General features: G+C 47.5%; 1 protein-coding gene across 1 annotated transcript in view; it reads right to left on the bottom strand.

The window, feature by feature from the left end:
• Positions 1–7900, bottom strand: part of Tmem61 (transmembrane protein 61) — a 50101-nt gene extending 42201 nt beyond the window's left edge. Inside the window, exon 1 of the mRNA XM_040757038.1 lies at positions 7781–7900. The gene's annotated coding sequence lies outside the window, so the exon portion shown is untranslated. The remainder of the gene's footprint in view (positions 1–7780) is intronic.
• Positions 7901–12889: the final 4989 nt, after the last annotated feature.

The raw sequence follows: 12889 nt of genomic DNA, 5'->3' as shown, positions 1-12889 counted from the left end.
AGAACAGGATTTGAACCCAGAACCATATGCCTATTCTCAACAGCTCAGCTAATTCTGGGGGGTAGGGCTGAAATTTAACAGCATGAGCGGATGGCAGTGAGTTTTTGGAGAGGGGGTAGAAAGTGAGAAAGACAGGAAGGAGGCTGTTCCACTAACTAGGTGTCCTCTCAGCTCTAGGTCCTGGCTATTGGTGTCACTTGCCCCTTACTAACTTCTGAATTGCTGCCATCAAAGCCTGCTTTATTTTTCTTTGATTATTATTAGATTTTAAATGTGTGTGGATGTTTTGCCTGCCTGTACCACATACATGACTGGTGTCCTCGGAAGCCAGAAGAGGGCATCGTGTGGAACTGGATTTGTCATCAATAAGTGGACACTGGGCATCATCTGGGCTTCTCTGGAAGAGCTATAAGTGCTCTACACCACTAAGACAGCTCCCACAAAACCAGCTGTAATCCATCCTGGTCACCCAGCCCAGGGTACAGCACCCATCACCCCTCTGCAGACTCAAGCTGCAACTTACTGAGTTTCTGGAACAAAAGTCCTCACTCTTTCATCTCTGCCCCCCAACACAGGGTCTGGCATACAGGCCCAGGGATCCGTGCATCCATTGGCTCTCTGTGGTTATCAACTGTCTTGAGCGTCCCCAAGTCCCCATAAATGAAGAGTCTTCTCAGAGGAGCCTTTAGTCTTGGCTCCTTCTTTATCTCTACTTCATCAGAACTGACCTCCCATTTTTCTCGACTCCACGGATAATTTAATCACCCTAAGGCACCATGCACCTCTAGTTCTTCTCCTCTGGAACCTGATTAGAACATCAACCTAATGTCCTTTAAGAGGTTATGCTCTGGCAGCCATCCAATAGCTCTACCACCTGCTCCCTGTTGCCGGCACTACCTTCAACAAGAAAGTGGAGTAGCTTGCCTTAGACGTGGAAGGACAGAGGCTAGAGCCAAGTCCTGTTGGCTCCAAAGCATGGAATTTTCATTCCTTGCCACCTCTAAGAAGCTAAAAGTGTGTGTTCCATTCAACCAGCAAATATTTAATAATAAGGCGCTTCTGCAGCCTAGCATGGAGGGTAATGTTCATGATGGCTTTGTGCATTACACACACACACACACACACACACACACACACACACACACACACTACAGTGCATCAAGCTAATGGATGTTAGACTCATCCCAGTGACCTAGCGGCTACCCTCCAGGAATTCAGAGCTGGAATGGACGTTCTTTTTATTGTTAAATTGGCACATCATAGAGTATATTAGTCAAGGTCCAATTACATTAACAGAGAGAATTTGAAAAAGAGAAACTTAGGCTGAGTTGAAATTGTTAACTCAGCAGCTAAAAGGTCACAAAGAAAACAATGGGGAAGACCCTCCACTCCCAAGGTCTGGAAGGTGCTGGGAAGAAGGCAGAGTCACGAACAGCAAGCTCTGGAGGAGGGCCCCAGGGCATGGCAGCCAGTCCTTGGAAAGGGAGCTGTGTACCTGGTGCTGGTGCCACTGAGGCTGCACGCAGTTCTGCAAGCCCTTGGGAATCTGAAGCCTGGACCCAGATGCTGCCAGTGAAGTTACTACTTCACCAAAGATGCTGGGTGTTGATGCTTCCAGGGAAGGGGACCACGTGGAAGGAAGATGCTGGGTGATGCTTCCAGGGAAGGGGACCACGTGGAAGGAAGATGCTGGGTGATGCTTCCAGGGAAGGGGACCACGTGGAAGGAAGATGCTGGGTGATGCTCCAGGGAAGGGGACCACGTGGAAGGAAGATGCTGGGTGATGCTTCCAGGGAAGGGGACCACGTGGAAGGAAGATGCTGGGTGATGCTTCCAGGGAAGGGGACCACGTGGAAGGAAGATGCTGGGTGATGCTTCCAGGGAAGGGGACCACATGCAAGTCCTCAGGAAATGAACAGGAAGGGGCAAGTGTCTCATCCCTCATGAAACTGACAGCTGAATAGTCTCTGTCTCTCCCTCTCTCTCCCTCCCCCCTCTCTCCCTCTGATGCTTTCTCTCTTGAGCATGTGTACAAATTCAATGTTAAGCCTATGGGCAAAGCAATATATATATATTGCACAGTCCCAGCCTATGACTCTCTGTTCAAGTTCCCCACAGTTCTGGAAGCTAGGAAGTCAAGATCAAGGTGGCAGCATATCTGCCTGTTTCCTGGCTTGCAGATGGCCACCTTCTCATGGGAAGGACCTTGCTTTCATTTGTATGTGCCAGTGTCTGGGTAAAAGTCCTAGTATAGAGCCACACCTGGATGACATTTCCCATGACCAATGGTAGTGATGGTCCTAGCCTACCTGTCTGTGGATGAGAGCTCCCTCTGTGTGACTCTCAGCTAAGCATGACTATCATACTCATTCACTTGACTATCCTCAACACAAAGTCTAAAGAGCCACATGAAAGCATCATACAACTGGAGATGTGACTGCTCCATGAATGGCTGAGCCCTCTCCTGACCCCTTGGAAGATGTGGACAGCACAGGTTTACAGGCCCAATGGGGAGGCAGCAGCCCTGCTCTTCAGCCAGACCCTTTGCTGTCATGAAGACACTGGTGGTGGCCATCCAGCATAATGATAGTCCAACGGTCCCACTTTCCAGGTAGGCACTTTCCTCACATGTTGCAGAAGCACTTGGAAATCTGCCCCTAGCCACTCTCACCCTCTTAGTCTTCTGCCAAGACTTTCTGGTGTCTTCACCTGGATCATAACTAGCTGATAGAATCAAAGACCTTCCTCCAGGGCCATCAGTTACAAATCTTTCTGGGGGTGGGGGCAGGACGAGGATCATGGAAGCTCTCCAGATTAAGTTCTTTGCATCACATGGAGGTGGGGGTGCCCTTGATTGCAAGCCTCCTTAGCTAAGGCAGCCTTTCATGGAGCCTATGTGTGCGCATGCACACACATGCACACACCCGTATCTACCTCTAATTTGCTGAGAACTTTCCTGGTTTCACCTTGGTGGCTATCCCTGAAGCCCTCTGGTCTCAAGCTAACTGACCCTTGAGGCTGAGCCAGGATTGGCTTTGCCTTTAATAGTCTCCACTCCCATCCTTGGTTCCTTGTCAGTTTTTTGACTTCCCAATTTCTCCTCCTGGGAGCCCCATTCTGGGGCTCTTCTATCTCCCCAAATGAGAATGACTGGCCAAATTCACACACACACACACACACACACACACACACACACACACACACACACACACACACTCCAAATCAAAATGAAACAAAAACAAAATGGAAGAAACGTTCTCGGATCACAAAGATCATAGTGTTGGGTTGCTTAAGGTCATAGGACAGAGGCTCTGGGAGGGGACTGAACCTCAAGGTCTGCAGCCTCAAGATCAAAAGCTACTCTGGTTGAGAACTGCTCCTCCCAGAATGCAAGGCCAACAGCACAGCCCCCACGCAATACCACAGCACTGAAAGGTCAGTGCCAAGGCCATTGGCTGCAAACCAGTTTCTGCTTGCCAGACTGCACCTGGGAGGCCTTACAGCCTCTGCCACACCAGTGGGCTTACTATGGAGATGGGATATCAAGCATCAGGGATCAATGTTCAAGGGGGGGGACCTTCAGCATTACAGGTAGACACTGGAGAGGGAGCAGAGCACAGTGAGAGACTGAAGAGTCAGACTGGTGAGGCCACAGAGCAGAGGGTAGTATAGCAGAAGTTTCCTGTCCCGACCACCCAGTCCCAAAGAACCGAGTCAGATGCTTAATATTACTTATAAATGCTCAACCGATAACTCAGGCTTACTACTAACTAGCTCTTACATTTTAAGGTAACCCATATTCCTTATTTGCACTCTGCCATGTGGCGGTACCTTTATTAACATGGCACGTTCATCTCCTGGTCCTTCTGCATCTATCTGGCATCTCCTCACTCCACCCTTCCTCTTCCCATCATCCTTAGTTTGGCCGCCCCACCTATACTTCCTGCCTCCCTACTGACCAATCAGTGTTTTATTTTACCAATTCAAGTGACAAATCTTTACAGTGTACAAGAGGATTACTCCACATTGGCGTGGGATCCAGAAAAGAGAGTGGCTCAGACACCAGGTAGGAAGACTACAAAAGCCATTAGATGTGGTCACTCTAAAGTCACCAGTGATATAGAACTGGCAGGAGAGAGAGAGAGAGAGAGAGAGAGAGAGAGAGAGAGAGAGAGAGAGAGAGAGAGAGAGAGAGAGAGAGAGAGGGAACCTGAGGAAGAGAGCAATGAGGAGAGGAGAGGAGAAATGGAGGTAAATGATGTAAGCAAGGTCCCCTCAGAGGCCCTCTAGAGAGACTGAATGCAGGGGACAAGGCAGGGCGGAGCAGGAGGCAGGCTTTGGTGTGGCAGGGGCTCTTCTGAAGATAGGGTCCTGATGGAGAAGGGAAGGCAAACAGAAACAGGAACTGTCAGCCAGTCCCATCTTGCAGCAGGATCCACACCCAGGCAGCAGAGAGCTCTGGTTTCCTTTAAAGAATCTCCCTGAGGGTTGCCCTCATGTGTCAGGCCCTTTATCAAGTGAACATCAATGGTGTAATTAAGATGTCTGCCCACACAGCATTCCTCAAGTAAATCTTCTTGACAACTAGCTCAGCAGCATCCTTGGACCAATGAGGAGGGCCAGGTTCAATTTTGGGAAAGGTACCGACTAGCTCAACCTGTCTGAGGAATGTAAGCAAGTCAGTCTACTGTGCGCATAGACATACTCTAAAATGCAGCTGCACAACTCTGTACCTGTAATAAATACTGAATTATACATTTCGTATGAGTGAGTTTTGTGGTACAAAAATTCTATCTCAACAAAGGTGTTTTATTTTTTAAGATCTGAAGAGATGGCTCAGCAGCTAGGCACGTTTATTCCTCTAGCAGAGGACCAGGTTTGGCTCCTATCACCCATTTGGTGGCTTACAACTAGCTGTAACTCCAGTTCCAGAGAACTGACTCCCTCCTCTATCCTCCATGGGCACTGTACGCATCCGATGCACAAAAGTCTCTTCACCTCATGACCACGTTGCCCAACAAGAACCAAGAAGAGGGGAGAGTTGAGAAGCAGTGTGAGAAAAGACTTTTACTAAAAATACCCAATACTCCCCAGCCTTGCCGACTGCCTACACCCAATGTTGGCAGCATAGTTCTGGCTATAAGACCAGGACTGGGTTGGGTTTCACTACTGTGAACCAGAATTCAAACCCCAGCACCTGGTAGCCCATGGAACACACGGTGAGTGCAGCCAATGCTTGTTGAAGTGATGGAAAGAAGGGTGCAGGTGGAAGACAGATTTGTTTTTCATGTCATAATTTAAGAAAATGTATATGGAAAAAGACTAAGCAGAGACCCCTTAGGTTAGTCACAGACTAAGTCACAGACTAAGAAGTGACAGACCTGCCCCGTATGCCTTTGCACATCTATAAATATTTTTCTAAGCACTGTGAGGCACCATGGTGGCTCTGCTGAAAGTCATTGATCTCAGCAAACCATGTCACATGGCAGAAGGGAAGGGGGAATAGAAGGCAGAAAACCAGCTGGAAACCAGGCTCCAAACAAGGACCTTGGATTCCTTGACCTCGTTTTGTCTCCACAAATACTATGACAAGGGAATTTATTATCCCAGCTTGCTGATGAGGACATCCCGTCTTATGGGTATAAGCTGATAAGAGGGAGACTCAGAATTTGAGCCTACGTCTTTCTAGTGGTAAAAATCTAAACTCTTTTCATAGCTTCATGATAAGTCAAGAACTAAAGATAGAGGGAATTAAAGAGGATCTGTTGACCACATCTCCTTGGAAGCAGCAGGAAAAGCAATGGGTATGAACACGAGCCTCAGACAAACAAGTCTGATTGAACCTTCTGAACAATGACTAATGATGTGGCCTGGAGTGTGTTGCCACTTTCCCTGGGTCTCGATTTCCTCCTGCACACAATAGCGATAATAACAGTGTCCCTCTCATCAGGCTGCTATGAACACAAAAAGAATTAGTGTTTATGAAGCGCTTAGCAAAGGGCCCAGTGCACAGCAAGTACTCCACAGAGATCTGTTGCCCTTACTGACTCTACACACTCAGCAACTACACTTATCACATAGTTCGGGCAGGTCTGGGCCCATGCCTGAAACAACACCTCCAGTTTCCCGTCCTGTTGCACACCCACCTGCTTCTGTCCCGAGGCTACTGCAATGCTGCCCTCTTTCCCTGGTTCCTACCGCCAGCTTCTCTCCCTTTTACAAGATAATCTTTTTCTGACTCATGTTAAAGAATGGGAGGAGAAGAGGAGGAGTGGTTTTTTGGCATAAAGAGAGCACAGGTGAGCCATGCATGAAGATAGGGCTAGGCTGGGTCCAACTGACACCAGAGCACCTACCTCACAAATGGGAATAAAGCAGAGGGAGGAATTGGACTGCATGATATATAGACCTTAGAAGGTCAAGAAAAGAAACTTGGAACTTCATTTGAGGGTGGCATTTAGGGTTTTGGGAAGATTAGCCTGACCACATATGGAGGCTGGCTTGCAAAGAGAGAAATGGGTCAAGGAGTAAATTATCAGTGGGCTGAAGAGTCCCACGGTCAGACACAGGTAGGTGTTCAGTGAGGGTAAAGGAGGGTATTTAGGTTGCTGTAACACACGTGTATCCGTACCTGCTGATCTATGCAATGATTATTTAACTGCTGAGAGAATACATAGGCCATAGCACTAACAGGTCTTTGTTGTATGGTTGCCCTGTACCTGACACTTCAATAAGTGCTTGTCTTAGGGTTCCTACTGCTGTAATAAAGACTATGACCAAAAGCAACTTGGGGAAGAAAGGCTTTGTCTCAACTTACAGTTTGTGCCATGTCACGGTCCCTCAAGGAGGGAAGGCGGGGCAAGAACTCAAGGCGAGACCTAGGGGCAGGAACTGAAGCAGAAGCTGGTGGAGAGGCACTGTTTACTGGCTTTCTCGGCTCACATATAGCATCCGGGACCACCTATCCAGGGGGTGACATTACCCACATCAATCATCAGTCAAGAAAATGTCCCACAAGGTGTACAGGTCTATCCAATGGCAGCATTTTCTGAATTGGAGTCTCATCTTCCCTAGTGATTCTTTCTCCTGTCAAGTGACATAAAACTAGCTACTTCATGAGCACTAATTTATTTTGTGCTCGTATAAATCTTATTAGAGAGATGCTATTAAAATCTCCACTTTAAAAAAGCAGAAACTAAGACCTGGAAAGATTGGCAACCAACTCAAAGTTACATCTCACATTGTTAATAATACCACTGACATGACTTAACCAGGATTTATGACATCCCAGAGTTCATGTTGTCCCAATTATGCCATATACTCAATCCTGCAGTGAGCTTTCTGGCTCAGACTTGCCTAGATTAGTGCTCTTTTAATAGGAATATCAGGGCAGTCTACAATCACGGAAATAGCAGACAGCCCTGAGGTTGATGATGAGGTGATGAATGTAGAATCCAGGCTCACTCACAAACTAAGGGATGTTGGGTGTGAGCTTATTTTGTATCTGTAACTCAGGGCTTACAATCCATCTTCCATGCCTGGTACAAAGAATTCAACAGCCTACAGAACATCTCCTTACAAAGTCAATAAATAGTAGTTAATGACAATATAAATATATTATTAAGAAGAGGGAAGCCAGGGCAGGCTGAGGAGATGGCTAAAGATCAAGCCAGATAAGGAGCAGTTTAGTACCGGCTGTGTCTACTTGATGTGAAGAGCCATACTAACCATCTTCAAATGAACATAGTGTTGTCAGGTAATGGAGACAAAGAAGACCCACCTGGTGTGGCTCAGGGCAGCAGAACTCATACGAAGGAGACTGTAGAAGATTCTTGCCACCGGACATAAGCCATGTCAAAGCGGTTTCTTTAGGAGGTGGTGGAATGCTGTCCCTGAAGGTTTTCCAGGGGAGGCCTGTGAGATCCATGAGAAGAAAAGGACTGCAGCAATCGCCCTCACGCTCAGGCATGCCAGTATTACCTATGGGGCTTAAAGCCTGGCTCTGTGCCCAGGATCTTGGCTTCATCCTGCTGGGGGCAGAGACAGGGAGTCTGTGTCTCTGGTTGGTTCTCAGGTAGTGCTGCTAGCCCAGAGTCTGCAGCCTGAGAACTTCTGTACAGCAGCTCCTAAGTGCAGGGTCATTTGGTCAGCCTTGGCAACCCTTCCAGAAATTATAGGGGACTGGAAAAAATAAGTTGTCCCAAGTCTTTCGTCTTGGTGAATGTATTTAATCTTCCAAAACAAGAATAAAAAAAAAACCTCTCCAGGCAAAATGGACTTGTTTCTAGAGAGCAGAGGATTGGGGAGGTGTACCAGTTTGGAGAGGCTGCCTCCATCTTGGCACCTGCACCCCAATCACCAAGTCACCATATCAGTGTCTTTCCTCCCCATACGATGAGGATGAGGTAATCTTGCTTCTTCTGAATGAAGACACCCCCTGCAGCCCCAAAGTAAACATTAAAAAGAACATCTTAAAGAGTCCCAAGAACACTCACAGTCAGTTGTCTGTTTTGCACACATTTATAAACACTTTATATGAAAAGCCCTCTCTGTCCAGTGATGCTAGTTCTAGCCGCACAGGAAATAAAAGTCTGCCAGCACTGTGTGTGCACGTGGGTGCGTGCATGCATGCCTCTGTGTGGGGGGGTGAGAGTGTCTATGGATGTGGTATACATACATGAGTGCACCCCCACCATTCACTCACATGTGGAGGCCAGAGCAGGACACGAGGTGTCTTCCTCTCTTGCTCACCTCCTCATTGCCTTGAGACAGGACGTCTCACTGAAGCAGACATTCTCCATCTCTAGTTAAAACGCTGTCAGCAAGCTCTTGGGATCCAGCGTCTCCACCACGAGTGCTGAGGTTATGAACACAAGCATCCATGGCCAGCTTACTGCCGGGACGTTCCTCCTCTAGTCTCCCTTGATGTGCGGTCTCCTCCTTCCTCTTTCTCTTTCAGACACAGATGGAGATGGTGGAGTTCTCCACACAGTTCTGAGATGGTTCCATGATTCCATGACTGCTTAGTTCTGTTGGTGGTGGTCTGGGTTTTTAGCAAACCAGTAAGTATTTGGAAATGAGGGAAAATATTAAACTCTCACCAGTGGTTGGTGTTACAGTTAAATCAATGCTGACCTTGAATATAGAAGGAAAAAGAAGAAGAGGGGAGAAGGAAGGGATCAGGGAGGAAGAGAACGAATGTAATTACTGTTCCTACTAAGGGGTTGGGGATGGAGCCCAATGGTAGAGTACATGCCTAGCACACAAAAGCCCTATGTTTGATATCCAGAACCAAAAAGAAAAAGGAAGGAAGGAAGGAAGGGAGGGAGGGAGGGAGGGAGGAAAGAAGGGAGGGAGGGAGGGAGGAAGGACGGAAGCGAGAGAGGCAGGAAGGGGGAATAGAGGAACGAAGGAAGGTCACTGTTGGAGGGTTAGCATCAAGTGAGCTGTGACAGTCTAGAGTACAATTTAGCAAGTGTTCTTATGTGACTAATCTTCAAGCCACACTTTAATGAAGTCCCTTTCAAATGCTCACACTTTATATCTGTGGGATGGTGTCACCGGAAGTGACAGTCCACCTAACCAAGAGAGAAGGCTCAAGTGCTGCAGAGAACCATACTCCAGCTTCACTGTTTGCCAGAATAAGACAATAGCAAATTACTTAACCTCTCAGAGTCTGAAGGTCTCCGTTTACCTAGAATAACCCCTCAAGCTGGTTGTAAAGACCAAATGATCTGAGACATTGTACTTTACACATACATCCAAGAAATGCCAAGACTCTGGTGTTTATTTAGCTTCTTAATTGGGAGAAAAAGACTGCATTCATTAGGCTGTATTTATCGGGAAAAGAAATGCTGAATTGCGTTTAGGAAGAGTGTTATGTAGTCCAAGTATCACAGGCTTTATTCTTAATTTCCGGTTAACCCGTGAAGTTGATACTCAAAGCACCTATTACCATATTCTGACTGACCCTGTTTTCACCCTTCATCAACTCTGTAACTAATGTGCGGTTATAAGGAGATTCCTGGTTAAGGAAGTCGCTTTGACTCTAGGAAAAATTAACAATTGGCTCAAGATTATTTCCTCTGTGATGACATTTCTACGACCTTCAGGGTCTCTCCATGTGTGACTGAGAACAGAGAAGTAATGCCAGGAGCTCATGGAGAGGAGACTGCAATTCCAAAGAGGCAGCAGGAAGGAGGTATTGGACCTTTCTGTACTCTCCTTGTGTGGTAATTGAGGGAAGCCTAACACACTAAGGTAAGCTGTCTTACCGTACATTCACTTAAAGCATGAATTACCAGCCACAGCCAAGTTTAAGTGGGGGTGGTGGCTACTGTTCTTGTGTAGACAGCAGCCCAAAGGGTTAGAGCTTCTACAGAGAGGGAGAAAGAAAGAATCAGAAGTCCAAGGAGGCAAGCAGGAAGGAGAGTGACATAAGCCACTGCTCTGAGGATGCATTCATTCCTTTTATTTGACAGCTGCTCCTAAAAATGAATTTCTAAAATCTACTTTTATGGGCTTCCTTCCTCTCTTCCCAAGGATAAAACTACCCTAATTAGTAATTTTCAGTTTCTCCTACAAAATACTCAACGCTAGTTAATTTGTAAGTTAAACTTGCTGTCCAGAATACAGTACAACTGAACTTTTCTAAAATGCAGTATTTGTTTGAACCCTCACTTCAGACAGGTCCAGGGTGAGACACTGTCACACACACTCTCCTCTGACAGCCTCTCTTGATTGTAGCTTCTAGGTATACAGCATGACACAACCCTGTCATTTTTAATTTTCTAGGAACTATCTTTAAAGACATGAAATAGGAGGCAGCTCACATAAAGGACTTGTCATGCAAGCATGAGGACCCAAGTTCAGGTCCCGAGCATCCATCTTAAAAGCCAAGTGTTGGGGGCAGGAGAGATGGCTCAGCAGCCAAGAGCCAAAGGTTCGGTGCCCAGGACCCACATGGTGGCTCTCGACTATAATTCCATTTCCAGGGGATTCAATACCCTCTTCTGCCCTTCACAAGATCCTGTACTCACGTGACACACATGAACTCATGCAAGCACGCACATGTAAACACATACATACAAAGACTTAGTAAAAAGTTTCCCCAAAGCTCAGTGTGTCAGTGAGCACCTGAAGTCCCAGCGCTGGGCAGGCAAACAGGTGATCCCTTAGCGCTTACTTGCTGGCCTGCCAGCCTACAGCGCCAGGCTCATCGAATGTCACTGTCTCAAAAATGAAGATGGAGAGTGGTTGAGAATGACACTCAACATCGAACGAACTCTGATCTACACACACACACACACACACACACACACACACACCATGCATGAACTTATACCTGCACATACACACACACACACACACCATGCATGAACTTATACCTGCACATACACACACACCATGCATGAACTTATACCTGCACACACACACACACACACACCATGCATGAACTTATACCTGCACACATACACACACACCAAGAAATAAAACCATTAAAAACGTTAATATTAACCCAAAATAACGTAATCACTTTGACATGTGTTACATGAACATGTGTCACACATTTAAAGGACAGTTAAATTTGGACAAGCTACTGATAGCTCTTCAGTAGCTGTCACAGTTGGGAAAGACAGTTCAAGTCTGAACTGCCCCCATTCAAAGAAAACATCCTGTCACTTTGAACTTTGATTGCAATCGACTCTCCAAACTCCCACCTACATTCTTCATTTACCCATTGGTCAATACAGTGGTATGTCTACAATGCCCTAATCACTATGCTACAAACTGAAAACAAAGTGCTGTATTAACAAGGTGTTGTTTGCCCTAAAGCTCCATCTGTAGGAGTGACAGCCACACAAAGGGACAATTATACAAAAATGGAAAGACTGTGAATCTCTGAAGGAAGTACATAAATGTGGCTTTAGAGGTGGCACGGAGGGACCTCCAGGCTGTGTACTGATTTAGTTCAGTGACAGGATGGGGAAGGGCATTCTAGAGACAAGATTCGCCGAAGGCATCGCCATAAAGGATGGCAGGATGGTGTGGGAACGGGGTGGGGCAAAGGTGTAAAGGGGGGGAATCAGGAAAGACAGGCAAGGCAGAGAAGGGTCTGGAACGTGACGACGGGTTTGAAAAAGAATCTCAAAAGCTGCCTTCTGTTCGGGGAAAATGCAGATGCCACCGGGCTTAAGCTTTGGTGAGGTCAGAGTCTGTCCCATAGCCTGGGCCTGATTGCTCCGCAAGGCCAGGACCATGTGCTCGGTTTTCACTCTTAATCCAGGGCTGCGGTGCTCTTGAAGCCCTTTCTTTCTGTCTCCAGGCCTCCATCCACTTTGGCCTCAGCATGGAGGAATGCCACCGTCACCTCTGTGCTTTCAAATTGCTCGACAGGTGGAATTCACGCCCCATCGTGTTTAAAATAGGATCCCAACTACCCACGGTCCAGAACTCCTAAGGGGGTAGTTCAAATGCATTTATGGTAAACGCCTTGAAAATTGAAAAGATGCCGCTCCTAGTCTTGTGCATATGGATTGACAGGACCGGTTCAGGTCAAGGCCAGGGGACTCTCCAGCCAGGGCTGCTGGGTGGTTGTCTGGAGCGCCTCCCACCCTAGGGTGGTAACCCAAAGCACAACTGCCTGACGTGTGCCCAAGGGAGGCGCCGCCTAAGGGGATAGAGATCAGGGTGGTCCTGCAGCCCTCAGGGCGGGAACCCTGCGTCCCGCCTACCCGGTCGCTGGCCGACCCCACGAGCGCCCCCAGCCCAGGTCAGCCCCTCCTCGCGTGCCGGCTAGGAGAAGAGGGTGGAGCAACCCGGCTCCTGCAGCCAATGAACGCAGCGGTTCCCTGGTCCGATCCCCGGCGCGGCTCACCATTGGTCGCCG

Source organism: Mesocricetus auratus, unplaced genomic scaffold (genome assembly GCF_017639785.1).
Source record: "Mesocricetus auratus isolate SY011 unplaced genomic scaffold, BCM_Maur_2.0 Super-Scaffold_100014, whole genome shotgun sequence".
Classification (NCBI taxonomy): Eukaryota; Metazoa; Chordata; class Mammalia; order Rodentia; family Cricetidae; genus Mesocricetus; species Mesocricetus auratus.
The sequence above is the reverse complement of the archived record's forward strand: the minus strand, read 5'-3'. Positions and strand labels throughout refer to the sequence as shown.